This window comes from Trachypithecus francoisi, unplaced genomic scaffold (assembly GCF_009764315.1).
Source record: "Trachypithecus francoisi isolate TF-2019V2 unplaced genomic scaffold, Tfra_2.0 Lachesis_group0, whole genome shotgun sequence".
Lineage (NCBI taxonomy): Eukaryota > Metazoa > Chordata > Mammalia > Primates > Cercopithecidae > Trachypithecus > Trachypithecus francoisi.
This window is the reverse complement of record NW_022681453.1, coordinates 148,175,576-148,191,871: the sequence shown is the minus strand read 5'-3', so window position 1 is coordinate 148,191,871 and position 16,296 is coordinate 148,175,576.

The window sequence follows — 16,296 nt, the reverse complement described above, 5'->3', positions numbered from 1 at the left end:
GTTAGAAGTGGGGCCTGGTGGCAGGTGATTGGATCATGGGGGTAGTTTCTCATGGTCTAACACCATCTTCCTTGGTGCTGTCTTTATGATAATAAGCTCTCCTGAGATTCGCTTGTTTAAAAATGTGTGGCACTTCCCCACTCACCTCACTGCTTCCTTCTCCGGCCATGTGAAATGCTGCCTCCCTTTTTGCATTCCCCAGTGACTGGAAGTTTCCTGAGGCTTCCCCAGAAGCAGAGGCTGCTATATTTCCTGGACAGCCTGCAGAACCATGTGCCAATTAAATCTTTTTTCTTTATAAATTACTCAGTCTCAAGTATCTCTTTATAACAATGTAAGAATGCTCTAATACCATATTTAAAAAATAGTTCTCATAGAAAAGAAATAATACCTGTCCTTTATGGAGTACTCACTTTGAACTAGTCAGTGTGGTATTCATTTACATTTTTTTCTTTTATTTATTATTTATAGCAATGGAATAATATAAATGCTGTTGTGCCCATTTGATAGATGAGAAATATGTCTCAAAGTATTGACTTTTCTAAGATCAAACTATTATTTAGTGAACAAACTGTAATTCAAATTCCATTTCTCCGGAGTCCAATTTTTTTCACAAAGATATCTCACTTCTGATCAAATTATGAATCATAAATACTTTTGAATATATATTGTCATAAGGAAATTATATTACAATATGGAACCCAGCAACAGTGCTATAAACGAACAACATTCAGTGAAAACAATGGCAAAGATAAAAAAGACAAAAGAGTTATAATTACTGTGTTTACAATGTTACATTTACTTAGAATTGCATGGTGTTGAAGTGTGTTATAATATTTGTAATGAAACACACCATAACTCTCAATGATATCTGAAACTCTGAAGGGAAGGAGTGTCTTGTTAAGACCTTGTATTATGGCTTCAGTAGGTGCAGAGATATGTATGAAATTGATTTGCATATTTTTTATCTATAAGGCAAGATATTCCCAGATTATCCCAAAGAGCAATCTTGGAGAAAGAATGACTGCTACTATTGGCCAGGTCAGAGAGAAAGACCATTGCCAATGGGTTAAGCATCTAAGAAATGTCCAGTTGAGGGCAGAGAATCCAGTACTAAGATGACTTGTCACTTGTGCTGATTCTTGAGCCCCATTCTTTATTAGACACATTCTGGTTACAGGATGAAAGGCAGCCACATTCCATTGAGCTCCATCACATGTAATGGTAGCAATAACATATCAAACGGATATCGACTTTCATTACTACTCAGTCAGTGGAGCTCCAGGAGTTCCTCAGGTTGTCAAGTGGTCTGGGAAACAGTTTCCCTCCTCCAGCACTATAGCATTACTGTGGTTTGCATATTTTACCTTTCCAAACCTCACATTGAAATCTGATCCACAATGTTGGAGGTTGGGTCTAATGGGATGTGACTGGGTCATGGAGGTGATTCCCTCATAAATGGCTCGGTGTTGTCCTCACAGTAATAAGCGAGTGAGTTTTCACTCTATTAGTTCCCATGAGAGTTGACTGGTGAAAAGAACACGGCACATCCTTTCTCTCTCTCTTGCTTCCACTCTCACCATATAATTTCTGCATCTGCCGGCTCCACTTTGCCTTTTGCCATGAGTGGAAGCAGCCTGAAGACCTAACCAGAAGCAGATGCTGGGGCTATGCTTCCTGTAAAGCCCAGAGCTATCAACCAAATAAACCTCTTTTCTTTACATTATTCAGCCTCAGGTAATCCTTTATAGCAATACAAAAGGACTAAGACAGGTATCAAGCAAAGGAGTGAGGTCAAGAGAAACTATACATTTCTGGAAGTGAGACATACCAAAGGGCTCAAGTTTGGCTTTATCCTGTAGCAAAAAGGTCTTTATAGCCATGCTAAACATGTGGGGGGTTCTGCTTTCATAACCCAAAGCATAAGGAGCAGGCATACACAAAAGGACGAGGGCTCAAGGTCCATGAAAGATTCCATTTACAAGATGTCCCAATATTGAACAATAATTGCTGCTCTAATGATAAGGCTAAAGAAGTGATTTTCTTTTTAGGAACCCATAAGCAACCTACAGGAATCATGGATGGTCTAGGGACTTAAGAAAGAGAAAGTGGCTAATACCTATATAGTAAAGGAGTCCTTCAGAACACTAATAAGGGCATTTGTTCTATGGGTATCTGGAAAGATTCTGGAGTCTTTTGTTGAAAAAGGTCTCACTCAAAGTGGGTCAATTTGCAAATAGTAGCATAAATTATTTTAAGTAAAATTTATTAATTAGTAATATGTTGGTTCCAGAAACCAGTCAAGGCCTAGGAGGTTTGGGACTTGTTTTAACACCATGAATGCTGAGAGGATTAATAGCTCTTTTCTAACAATGTCATAAGTGAAACAACCCTTGGACTATTAAATAATATTCAAGATTTTAAATGAAGTGGAGGGCTTTGCACTGTATGGCAATGATCCATCTTTTTCATGAGCTCCTTTATAAGTCCTGAATGAGTGTGTCAAATCCATGTACTTGGAGGAGGATGTCATCAACACAATGTCATACCATGTTCCCAGATAAAGTGAGAAACAATTTAGATTCTGTCTACAAAGAGTTCTGAGGATGGCAAAGCTGTTAAGGTATTCCATGATTATCCACATGAAGGTATTTGGTTTCGCAGAGGTTAAAGTAAACCGTGGCTGAGAGACTGTTGAAATAGGAACTGAACAGAACATATTAGAAAAATCATAACAGCAAAATATTTATTGGATGTTTATTGGAGTCAGTAATTTATTTAATATTAAGTATGGTAGCCCTAAGAGGTATCTAGGTTGCAATAATTCACTACAAGATATCATTCATTCCAAGTTTGAGAACAGGTCAAATTAATTGTTCTTTCAAATTATGTAACAGGTTGTTAAACGGAGAAGTAGTGGGGATAATTGACTTGTTTTTCTAAGACCACCAGAGCGGGCACAAAAGAACCAGCGACTAGGCAAGTGTAGGAGCAAAACTGCAAGTTTATTTTGGTCACCTAAGGTGTGGGGAAGAGGTCTGTCGGCCTCCGGCAAAGAAGGCTGACAGAGTCCCCCCGTGGGGCTCTCGGACGGCGTTCCTGGAGTCCTGACATCCCGACAGGAGTGAAGGACTGAGGGAGGCCGTGCGTGGCGTCCCTCCGGAGCGGCTTTTCTAGGAGTGGGAGGGCAATAGGCGGGGCACGGGCGTGTCGGGGGGCGTTCCACAGGTGCGACCAGGTAAATCTTGGTCTCTTCGGATTGACATCACCTGGCGCATGCCTAGTTGGTCTGCACCTTCCCGGGTCGCTGGCTGCATTTTCGCGCGCGCAGGGAAAAGTTGGGGGGGGGGGGGAATGAAGAACCCGGAAGTGCACCATCTTGCCTCCGTTCATCCAAACATTCCAATCTTTTATTGGTAATAGTGATAAGGGGCGCTGTGGTCTGTCTGGCTACTTCCTGCTGTTAAGGGGCATCCTTAAGGTCGGGGCCCATGGTTGGCATTTGGATGCACGGATGAAAAATAAAATAAGGCACAGTATTAGTATAGGAACGAGGAATGGAAGCATTTGTTGGAATAGGGGAAAAACCCAGAAGGAAGGTCCCAGCAAGGTTGAGGAGTATGAGATAGTTAAGAAAATTTAGTAAGTTTGAGGCGAGTGGGGGAAAGCCAAACTGATTTCCACTGATTGCTTTCGGTAGGGGCCCTTTTTAGCTGGGAATGAGGAACGAGTGTGCAGAGTAGTTGTTGGCCAGGCAGCAATTAAGGAGTGGAGTTTTTGTGGAGTGGATGGCTTTCCGCTTACTCCTACTACAGAGATATTGGGTGGAAGGCTAGGTCCAGAGAAGGACGGCAAAACAGAATAGGTAGCCTCGCTGTTGATTAAAAAATTGTCTTACCCGCTACCAGGAGAGTTACCCGTGGCTTGGCGAGGGTGATGGGGGTCCCCAAGTCTCGGCACCTTCAGTTGTAGTTGTCGTCCAGATGTAGGAGCTGGAAGGAGCTCCCAGGATCCTGGGAAAGGGAGTCACGTGGAGACGCAGCACCTGTTCTCAGGGTGGGGCAATCAGACTTCCAGTGTCCTCCCTGCTGGCAAGCAGGGCAGGGGGCTGCTGGTGGACGAGGGTTAGGACATTCACTGGCCCAATGTCCTGATGCCTTGCACTTATAGCAAGGCTGCGTTGGGGCTCGGGGACCTTGCGGACACCTGTTGGCATAGTGTCCTGCCTTGCCGCACTTATAGCAGGCTCCTTTCGTAGCCTTGGAGTCTGCGGAGTGTGTACTCTCTGGCCTGGGGTTACGACTGGGCTGTAAAGCCACTGCTAGGAGCTGTAACTTCTGTTCAAGGCGAGCTTGCCGTCTCCTCTCTGGAGTTATAGATCTTAAAGGCTAATTTAACCAGGTCTTGTATTGGTGCCTGTGGACCATCCTCTACCTTTTGAAGTTTCTTACGAATGTCAGGAGCTGATTGAGAAATGAAATAAGACGCCAAAATGATGGCCCCTGTGGGGGAAGCCGGATCTAACCGGGTATATTGGGTTAGAACCTCAGTCAGTTTAGGGTAGAGGTTAGGATAACCTGGAGGTTATGCCAAGTTAAGTCATAGGCCTGACAAAGGTATCTAAATTCCTTTATGTAGATGGTAGGATTAGCTGAGAAATCACCTAAACACTTCTCAATTTTGCAAAGATCGGCCAATGAAAAAGGGACATGTACTCTGACTACCCCCTCCGCCCCAGCCACCTCTCGCAAAGGTGCTAACATTGTAGGAGGGTGTGGGCAGAGATAGGGGACTCAAGACAGACAGTTGGGGGCCCGGAAGGAGGCACAGGACCGAGTGGATTACTAGTAGATAAGGAGGAGGAAGGAGGAGTCTGGGCAGGAAGGGAGGGGTTGGAGAGAGCGGGGAGAGAAAGAGGAGTATAGGGCAGATCGGGAGGAGAGCATAAGGCCCAAAAGCCTTGTATGTAATTAATTTCAGACCACTTGCCTAGCCACTGGCAGAAATTGCTGAGTTCGATCACGCCACAGTGGAAAGGAAAATTAACCGCTTCCTCCTAAGGTCTTGTTCGAGCTGTAAGGTTTTTTAAATTGGCTAGGAGGCACCCTAAGGGGGTGCTCTTTGGAAATTTGGACTGGGGGGTTTCCCGTTTGTTTCCTCTTTACTTACACAATGGACACAATGGAAATGGAAATGGATCCCTGCTTGGCTTCAAAGCGTCCTTTGGAACCAGCAGAGACAGACTGGAGGCTCATGGAGCCAAAGTGGAGATTACCTTCAGGTGGACGTCTCCGTCCTGAATGGGTCTCCTGAGCCACTTGGTGGCTCCAAATGGACCTCGGACCTGCACAGGATTTCTGGCCGAGGGAGGTAAAGAGGAGACAAGGGCACTTACCCAGAGAGGCCGTGAGAGTGAGGGAAGCGGGTCTCAGGTCCTGGTCCCTCTGCGGTGTGGAACGAGGAGGAGGAGGAGGCTCCCCAGACGCTGGGGGCCCTGAGGAGGGGTCTCCTCCCGGGTTCGGCACCAACTGACTTGTTTTTCTAAGACCACCAGAGCGGGCACAAAAGAACCAGCGACTAGGCAAGTGTAGGAGCAAAACTGCAAGTTTATTTTGGTCACCTAAGGTGTGGGGAAGAGGTCTGTCGGCCTCCAGCAAAGAAGGCAGACAGAGTCCCCCCGTGGGGCTCTCGGACGGTTCCTGGAGTCCTGACATCCCAACAGGAGTGAAGGACTGAGGAAGGCCGCCGGTGGTGTCCCTCCGGAGCGGCTTTTCTAGGAGTGGGAGGGCAATAGGCGGGGCACGGGCGTGTCGGGGGGCGTTCCACAGGTGCGACCAGGTAAATCTTGGTCTCTTCGGATTGACATCACCTGGCGCATGCCTAGTTGGTCTGCACCTTCCCGGGTCGCGGGCTGCATTTTCGCGCGCGCGGGGAAAAGTTGGGGGGGGGATGAAGAACCCGGAAGTGCACCATCTTGCCTCCGTTCATCCAAACAATAATCATCCCTTCACTAAATAGGTCTTGTATAATGGATTTGTGACCTGTATTGGGCTGTATTAAAAATTGTGATGAGTTGAGGCAAAACTATAGATTTCCATTTGGTGAGACCAAAAGCCATGGCCAGTCTTAAATGTCTATTAATTTATCATTCACTGGATCAGAGTGCCCATGCTCACTATGGAATATTTTAAGGCAATGAGTACTATGAACATGGGAAATTTAGGCAATGAATATTCCTGTGATTAAGGTGAGACATACCAATTTATCTTCTATTTTATGTTTATTAACACTGTTTTTACACTGAAATTTATAATATGCTATTGAAATAAATTAAGAAAAACCTAAATAAGTGAAAAGGCATTCTGTGTTTATGGATTATAACTCTTAATATTTTAAGATGATAATAATTACCAAATCACTCTACCAACTTCACCAATCATCTACTTCCCTATTTACTTACTAAAAAGGTACACTAATCAAATAGCGTTGTATTGGCATAAAGATAAATATTTAGATAATGGAATATAGTTTAGAGTCCAGAAATAGGTCCTTACATTTATAGTTAATTGATTTTCAAAACGGATACATCTAAGATTTTCTCTTTGTCTATGGCCCTCAACATTTTGTTTATGATACAGCTGGACGTAGGTCAATGTACAGCTATCTCACTTGGAGTTCATTATGCTTTTTGGATGTGTAGATTATTATCTTTCATCAAATTTTGGAAGTTTTCTGTCATTTCTTTGAAGCTTTTTTCTGCTTCTTTCTCTTTCCCCTCTACTTTTAGTACCCTGGGGGATATGTTGATGCACTCAATGGCCTCCCCCGTCTCTGATGCTCTGTTCATTTATCTTCATCTTTTACCTCTCTGTTACTCAGATTTTATAATCTCTATTGACTTATCTTCAAGTTAACTGATTCTTCTGCCAGTTCAAACCTACTGTAAAACCTATTAAGTAAATGTTTCATTTCAGTTATTGTACTTTTGCACTTCAGAATTTCCTTTTGGTATTTTTTTACAATAGGTATATCTTTATTGATACTCTATATTTGAGGAGCTTCTCTTATCAGATCTGCCATTACTTCCCTAGATTTTATTTCCTTTGGATAAAAGATCATATTTCTAATAGGTGCTTTGAAGTCTCTGTCTGCTAAGACCAGCATCTGCACCCTCCAAAGGCAATTTTATTACTTTTTATCATTTATGGCTCACACGTTCCTGTTTCTTTTCATTTCCCACCATATTTTGTGAAAAACTTGACATTTTAATTAATATATTGTAACAATTTGTGTACTAATATCTCCCACCCCTGATCTTGCTATAATTGCTGTTTGCTTATTAACTTGCTTAGTGACCTGGCTGAACTACTCAGTGAATCTACTCTCCTCGCAGTACGCAGCCTCTGACATCACTTATCAAATGTCACAGCCTTGGGCATGCACACAGTCTTTCGGACCATCAGAGATGATTGTGGTGTTAACTGTGCTAATTGTTTCTCTTTTCTTGATCTCTTCTTTAGGTTCTGACTGGTCTCCTTTTATTAGTATCAAACATAGCTGTTAGCCTTTATTGTTTTTAACAACTCCCTGGAACATAAATTCCTCCAGGGTTACCTTGCCCTGGGCAAAACCTCTGCACAATGGAGCAGAACTAATGACAAAAGATGAAAAATTGCTCTTCACTGGCTTCCCACCTGGAACCTTCCTATGGAGTAGGAACTGCCATGAGAGGGGAGGAGCGTGAGGATCCTCATAAGGATCCTTCATGAGGGTGGAAAGCGCATGAGAGTGGGAATTTGTGCCACTGTCTGACTGCTACTGCCTAGTATAAGCTTTCTATAGCCCAGTGTGTCAAGGAGGATAGGATTATCTAATATTCATTGGTTGCCAAATTAACCTCAAATAGGTCTTCTACTGATTTTGGATAACTGGGGGCTGTCACTTGGCTGAACCCACTGAAGCAACTCTTCTGAAATTCAGAATTCTGCCTGGAAGATGGGCTGTACACTTTACCAGCTACTCCACTGAAATGCTTCATATGTAGCAGGAGTTAGGGATGGGAAAGAGAAACAATCACCCGGTTGCCACCATCCACTCAAATTAGGCCTACCGTGACATGTATGTTTTGAAAAATGAGATATTTCAGGCTGCAGAAACAACTCTGAATACATGTTCAACCCTAGGAAGCTGTAGTAGATGATAACAATCATTCAGCTGCTGAGTCAGTTGTTACAGAAAATCTTATAGACAGCTCTATGGGGATACAGGTGAAGTTCTATCTTCTGTTCCATGGCCTACCACTGTTTATCTGAGATCCCCAAAATTGATTTTGATGAATAAATTTTCAATGTGTTATAAGCTAGTAGGCCAATATCCAAAGATTGAGGAATTGTCTTTGCTAATTTTGACCACCTTAATATATGCTCTGTTAGGGAACAAATTTTCTGAGCTCCTGATGTCAACTTTCTGATAGTCATACCCTGGTTTTTTTAATGCTTTTTTCCCCCTGATGTCTGGAAACCACAGGATTACTACAGTAGATCAATTATTCCTAATTATTCATATCATTTGACAAAATGTTACCAGTATGCATGATTAGATTTTGGGAATCCTGCATTCACTTAAAAACCTGTTTCCAGGGAATTTATTTTAGGTATTCCTCTTAAGAATTATTTTACTTTTTGCAATTATATTAAGACACTGTACATTCAATAGCAACAACAATGATGAAAGTAATTTCTATAGGAATATCATGTTGACATTTCTACCTCTCCTGCCAAAAAACACTTACCAATTAAACAAATGGTATGTAATCAGTTAAACATGAATTATTAAAACAAGAGGATCAATAATAAAGTAGGTAAGGATTCTTGCTATTGTTTTGTATTTTTAGGGTATACTTTGGCTATTAATTGAATAGATTCAGTTTTATGTGTAGTAGAATTAGGAAGTAAACAAATATGGAGAGTTTAGTAGGTGTTTTGGTTTCCAGGAAACTTCAGGAGAAAAAGATTTGGAAATATCATATAGATATATACACACACACACATATTATATAGATATGTACATATATAGATATAGGTCTATATCATATATCTGTATATATAGATTTATAAATATATCACAAAGTTTGAAACATGAGGAAAGAAAATCCCCAGGGGGCAAAGATGAAGAAAGAACTAGAAAGGAGGAGAATGACAGTAAGAAATAACATTTCTATGGCTTCTCTTTTTGATATTTGTGGACCAAATGTATCAATTTCCCAGCAAGACGTGTACATACATCCCAAAAAACTGCTGCATAAGGCAATCAGGAAGTTAAAACATTAAACTACCTATTTTCATTCATTGTAAATATCACTTTTTAATTTTTTAATTGTGTAGATTTCAATACATGAATATAGCAGCATATGATTATAATTCAGAATTAAATATTGCATAGTTTGTGGTACATCTAAGATTTTTTAATAGAAAAGAATGCAGTATGTAAAAAGTTTGGAGATCACTGATCTAGGGCCTTTAGTTGTAAGAAAAGGAGAAAATGACTTGACCTTGTTCTGGGATGCTTGAAGGGTTACACTATTTAAGTAAATAAAGATTAGAATAAAATATTTCCTCAAGGCAAACAAATAATAATAAGGCTTATCCACATCGGATAATGAAGTATAAGAAAGGCAGAAACAAATAGATATGTTTGAATAAATAATAGAACTGAAAAGAGAGAACAAATAGATACTACAAAATCAAATGTCTGAAATGAACTTGAATATATTAGTGAAGCAAGAAACGTAGATAGATAAAATTTGCCATTTATGGTGGATTTAAAGATTGGCTAAAATGCAAAATTGGGTCATATGTCTTTTATAACATATATGTATAAAACATAAGGGAGAAAATTATTGAAGCCAAGTGACAGAAAACTTCACACCAAGTATAACAGTAATAATGACAAAAGCCGTATCAGTGAGATAAGGTAGACATTTTGCTAAAGACATTATTTAGGCTTGAAGATAATATAATACAAATGCAATTATTAACCAAGAACATGTAACAATAATATATGTATTTTTCTAATAATTGTGTCACTATTTATAAAGTAAAAACTGACAAAAGTAGAAGAAAAAATTTAAAATTGCCATCTAAAAGAATGTAGATACTTGTCCCCTCCAAACCTTATGGTGAAATGTGTTTCCCAAGGTTGGAGGTGGGGCCTAGTGGGAGGTGACTGGATCATGGGGGCTGATCCCTCATAAGTGATTTAGTAGCATCTCCTTGATGACAAGTGAGTTACTGTTGCTCAGTTAGTTCACAGGAGATCTAGTTGCTTTAAAGTGTGTGGCATGCCTCTCCCCTACCCCATGGCTTCCACACTCACCATATGACATGCTGACTCCTCTTTTGCCTTCTGCCACAATTGTAAGCTTCACTTCACCAGAATGAGATGCTTGCACTGCACATCCCCTACAGCCTGAGGAATAATGAGCCAATTAAACTTCTTTTCTTTTTACACTACCCAGTCTCAGGTATTTCTTTACAGCAATGTAAGTATGTTCTAATATCACATCATTTGGGGAAAACCAAAACACATGTTTCTCAATAATCAATGAAGCAAATGAAATAAAAAATTGAAAAAAGAGAGATTTTAATACACATTAGCAAATTTGATCTACCAGATATATAAATACCCACAAAATTCATGGTTAGAAATGTATCTTTTTGATCAAGCAGCCATGACTCCTTTTAAAACAGCACTGATATAAAGTGATGAGGGTGGGGACAGTCTCCTATTAATTCCTATACTTATCATCCGGCTTAGGATCTTAAGTTTTCCCGTGTTTCCAGAAACACCCACAATTTTGGAGAAGAGCATAGGAATATCTTTCTTATTACCCTAGTTTCCACAGAAAGAGAAACTGGCAGGGTCAAGTTTATGGGCTGCTTCCAAACTAGGTATAAGTTTATAGGTTACTGACTGGAAAGTTGTACTTTTGATCATTAATTTGATGCCCCCATGGTAAAAGTGGGGAGGGCATATCTACACAAGAATCTATACAGGCTGCATGCAACTAAAAGTCCTATCTATCTGTAGTCCAACAAATGAAATCATTGGCCTCCGTAGAAGCCAGTTCCCAGGGAATCCCAGCCACTACTACTACAGGTTCTCCTAAGAAGCACTGAGATAATACAATCTGGGCCAAATGCAGGGCTGTGCTCTGCATCATTAAATATCAACACCAAATCTCAAGAGCTCTGACCCATGCTGTATTAGTCCATTTTCACACTGCTATGAAGAACTACCTGAGACTGGGTAATTTATGAAGAAAAGAGGTTTAATTTACTGACAATTCTGCAGGCATAAAAGGAAGCATGACAGGGGGGCCTCAGGAAACTTGTAATCATGGTGGAAGGAGAAAGGAAAGCAAGCCTGTCTTACCATGGCAGTACAGGAGAGAGAGTGAAGGAGAAATCCCCATGATACAATCACCTCCCATCAGGCCTTTCCTCTAATTTCACATGAGATTTGGATGGGGACACAAATCCAAACCATATCGTTCCACTCCTGGCCCCTCCCAAATTTCATGTGCTTCTCACATTGCAAAATACAATTATTCCATCTCAACAGTCCCCAAGTGTTAACTCATTTCAGCATTAACTCAGAAGTCCACAGTCCAATCTTATCTGAGACAACTTAAGTCCCTTCCACCTGCAATCCTGTAAAATCAAAACTAGCTAGTTACTTCTAAGATACAATGGGGGTACAGCAATTGGGTAAATGTCCCCATTCCAAATGGGAGAAATTGGACAAAACAAAGGGGCTAGAGGACCCATGCAAGTTTAAAAATCAGCGGGGTGGTCATTAAATCTTAAAGCTGCAAAATAACTTCCTCTGACTCAATGTCTCACATCTAGGGCATGATGATACAAGGGGTGGGCTCCCAAAGTTTTGAAGAGCTCTGCCCCTGTATCTCTGTAGGGTACAGCCCGGTGGCTGCTTTCATAGGCTGGCATTGAGTGCTTGCAGCTTTTCCAGAAGCAGAGTGCAAGCTGTCAGTGAATCTACCTTTCTGAAGTTTGGAAGATAGTGGACCTCTTCTCACACCTCCACTAGGCAGTGTCCCAGTGGGGACTCTCTGTGGGGGCTCTGACCCTATATTTCCCCTCTACACTGCCCTAGTAGAGGTTCTCAGTGAGGGCTCCACTAGGGCAGGAGACTTCTGCCTGGATATCCAGTCATTTCCAAACATCCTCTGAAATCTAGGCAGAGGTTCCCAAACCTCAAGACTTGCCTTCTGTGCATCCACCTGCCCAACACCACATAGAAGCTGCCCAGGCTTAGTACTTTCACCTTCTGAAGCAATGGTCTGAGCCATACCTTGGACCTGTTATCCATAGCTGGAGCAGCTTGGATGCAGGGTGCCATATCCCAAGGCTGCACAGAGCAGTCAGGTCCTGGGTCAATCCCAGGAAACCATTTTTTCCCTCCTAGACCTCTGGACCTTCTAATGGGATGGGGCTACCATGAAGATCTCTGAATTCCCTGGAGACATTTTCCTCAGGGAAAATAGACTTGGCTATTAACATTCAGCTCCTCTTTACTTATACAATTTTCTGCAGTGGGCTTGAGGCTTTCCCCAGACAATTTGCATGATCAGGCTGCAAATTTTCCAAACGTTTATGCTCTGCTACATTTTTAAATATGAGTTCCAATTACAGACCATCTTTTAGTGAACACATATGACTGTGTGCTGTCAGGAGCAGCCTGGTTACATCTTGAAAACTGCTGCTTAGAAATTTCTTCTGCCAGTTATCTTGAATCATCTCTCTCAAAGTTCCACAGATCCTTAGAGCAGGAGCACAATGCTGCCAGTCCCTTTATTAAAGCATAGCAAGAGTGACCTTTGCTCCAGTTCCCAAGAGGTTCCTCATCTTTATCTGAGACCACCTCAGCCTGGACTTCACTGTCCATATTACTATCAGCATTTTGGTCAAATCCATTCAATGATTCTCTAGGAAGTTCCAAACTTATGTCCATCTTCCTGTCTTCTGAGCCCTCTAAACTGTTTCAACATCTGCCTGTTACCCAGTTCCAAAGTGACTTCCACATTTTCAGGCATTTTTATAGCAGTGCCCCACTGTCCTGGTACCAATTTTCTGTATTATTCTGCTTTCATTCCCACTGCTATGAAGAACTACCTGAGACTAGTAATTAAGAAGAAAAGAGGTTTAATTGACTCACAGTTCTGCAGGCTTAACAGGAAACATGACTGGAAGGTCTCAGGAACTTTGCAATCATAGCGGAAGGTGAAAGGAAAGCAGGCACATCTTACCATGGAAAAGCAGGAAAGACAGAGAGTGAAAAAAGAAGTGCCACACACTTTTAAACCATCAGATCTCATAAGAACTCACTCACTACCACAAGAATATCAAGGGGAAATCTGCCCTTATGATCCAGTCACCTCCCACTAGGCCCCTCTTCTGATTTGACATGAGAGTTGAATAGGTACACAAATCCAAGACGTATCACATTACCCTTACTGCTACTCACATTGCTACCTTATTGCTACTCACATTGCTAGTGAGTAGCCACATCAGCTAAGATCACAGTACATTCCATAAGATTGAACAATCCGTCTTTCTTTTTCTCTGGCCGTTCAAATATCCCTTGTTCTTCAAGGAACAACTCAAATGTTATCTCATATCTTGATGACACTGGAAAAACTAGCAACCCTTACTATGGAATGTGCAGCACATTTTGTCTAAAAATTCATGAAAAAAATATTGATAATCTTATGTTGTATCATTTTTGTAACCAAAGCAGTCACTTCATTTTGAAAGCAAATAATCACTTTTCTTCTACAAGGTTTATGTGATTGCTTGACAATTACAGGAACTAACTGCAAGATAAAACCAATACCCTAGAAAATAGAGCGAGCAGTTAATCTTCAATTGTGTTACAGTTTAGATGATGTCAGCCAGACCACTAAATGGTCTATTACTCAAGATAATCATCAGAATAAGACATGTAGAACTATGTGTAACTAAGTACTGCACAAAGATTCCCAAATCCTTTTTCCCTTTAAAACACCATCAGCCAGCCTGAGAAACTTGAGATGGTCTTTGCAACTAGTCCACCATCTGCTTAGGCAACTGGCTCTTGAATAAAACTGCTTTTCCTTCCAGCAACCCTTGTCTTCCAACTTTGGCTTTCAAGTTACAAGCAGTCGACCATGAGTTTGTTTACAAATATGACACCCGATGTTGGGACTGTGCACCTTGGGTGCTCTAGCCTGACTGTTTTCCAATGGATGGAGCAATTAACTATGGAAGCATGCTAGGGCTTACCCATTCATGTTACCAGATAAGGAAACAACCACTTATGAGTGCCAGCTCTTCATGGATTGCTGGCCCTATGGTTGGGATTCCAGGAAAGTCCCAGCACCTGTTTAGAATTCTTTTGTCTTGGGGATTCTCCCTTCTTTCCACTTCACAGCACCAGCTGCCTGTAACACTTAGTTGATGCAATGAATACAGTATTTGGGGGAAGTCAACAGACTCCAAGGCTTGGTAAGTAAAACTGGTGTGCAACTGGGAATACTCTATCTCTACCGTCTAGGCTTTTATGCTATTTGGACCCATTACAGGTTGTCTGCAGTACCAACTTATTTGAGATAAATTCCTAAAGACAACTCTCCAGTCTTTCCTCCTCTATAGGAATTGGTTCTGGAGTGTGTTGTTTGCTTTGGATTTGTGTGTGTTTGTGTTACTTTGTTTCCTCTCCTGAAAATGGGTGGCTCAGTTTCTATACCATCTAAGAGGTCTTTGGGTTGTATTTTAGCTTGTTGGAAAGCTTATAGCTATGAACCCATGAGAAAAAAAAAAAAAGAAAATGAGTTTTATTGCAACACTGTCTGGCTTATGTATGTGTTATAATCTGAACAATGATGGCAGTGAATGAGTCTTTACATTACTATACTATATAATGTTACAATTTATATTTTTTCCAAGGGTCTGGAAAAATGGGATAAAATACAATATGTTTGAACCTTTATATTACATGACAGAGACTTGGTTCATGATGGGGCCTAAGTCAATGATGCAGCGAAGCCAAAATAAAAATCCCTTCCTAGCTAGTAAAACATAAGAAAAAAGGATAATGACAATATACATTTCATAAATGTTTTAAATCCCCTTCTCCCTGTGGCACTGGGAGCGATGGCTCCCCAAGAGCCACAAAACACAGCCCAGGACTCAGAGGGTGTTGGAACATCATCTATACCTCAACATAATTACATTATATGAATGGTCTCCCCATCTAAGACCCACCAGGGTACACAATTTGGCCAGAGGACTACCATGCCTGAGGAAAGGCAATTTCTTTTAAGACAATATCCTGTCAGAGGATTAAATATTAGGGACAACTAGACAGATATTACTAAACTTCCCACCTGTTTTACATCCAATCTATTAAACTGAAAAAGCACCAATCCCCCTTATCTAAATGACCCACCAAAAATGGACAATCTTTTAACTTCTATTCTTGCAACTCATCAACCTACATGCATAGATATACAAGCCCTCCTAAATATTCTCCTGACTGCAGATGAGAGAAGGCTAGTATTGGATAAAGCCAATGAGGAGGCATGGGACTTCCATCAAGAAGAACCAAATGGAACCCTCAATCTTACCAGGGCTGCTCCATTTGTGGACCCTAACTGGGACCCCAGTAATGGAGGGATGGCCTGATTAGACCATTAAAATAAATGTCTTCTCAGGGCAAAAAAAAAAAAAAAAAGGATGCCCAAGCAGAAAAGCCTAAATAAGGTCCAAGAAATTCTCCAAAAGACAAATGAGGACCCCTCTGAATTTCTGGAGTGCATTTATCAGGCTTACTATAAATATACATATGCTGATACAGAAGCCCTTGAGAACATGAGAATGGTAAATATAACTTTTATTCAACAATTTCCTTCTGAGATCTTAAAAAATTTACAAAACCTAAATGGGGCATTTGCCATGAATCTCTCCCAATTTGTGGATATAGCCTTCAGAGTATATAATGATAGAGAGGCCAGAAAATTAAAACAAGCCACTCTATGTATAGAAACAATGGAAGACAGTGTACATCCAAGAAGAAAAAAATAGACACAGGGAAATAACAAAAAGGGATCTCTCTGTAACAATCAACGTGCTTACAGCAAGGAGGAAGGTCATTGGAAATCTGAGTGCACAAAATTAAAAAGTAAAAACAGAATCCAAGAAAAAGAATATTAAAAAAAAGAGAATATACACAAATAGA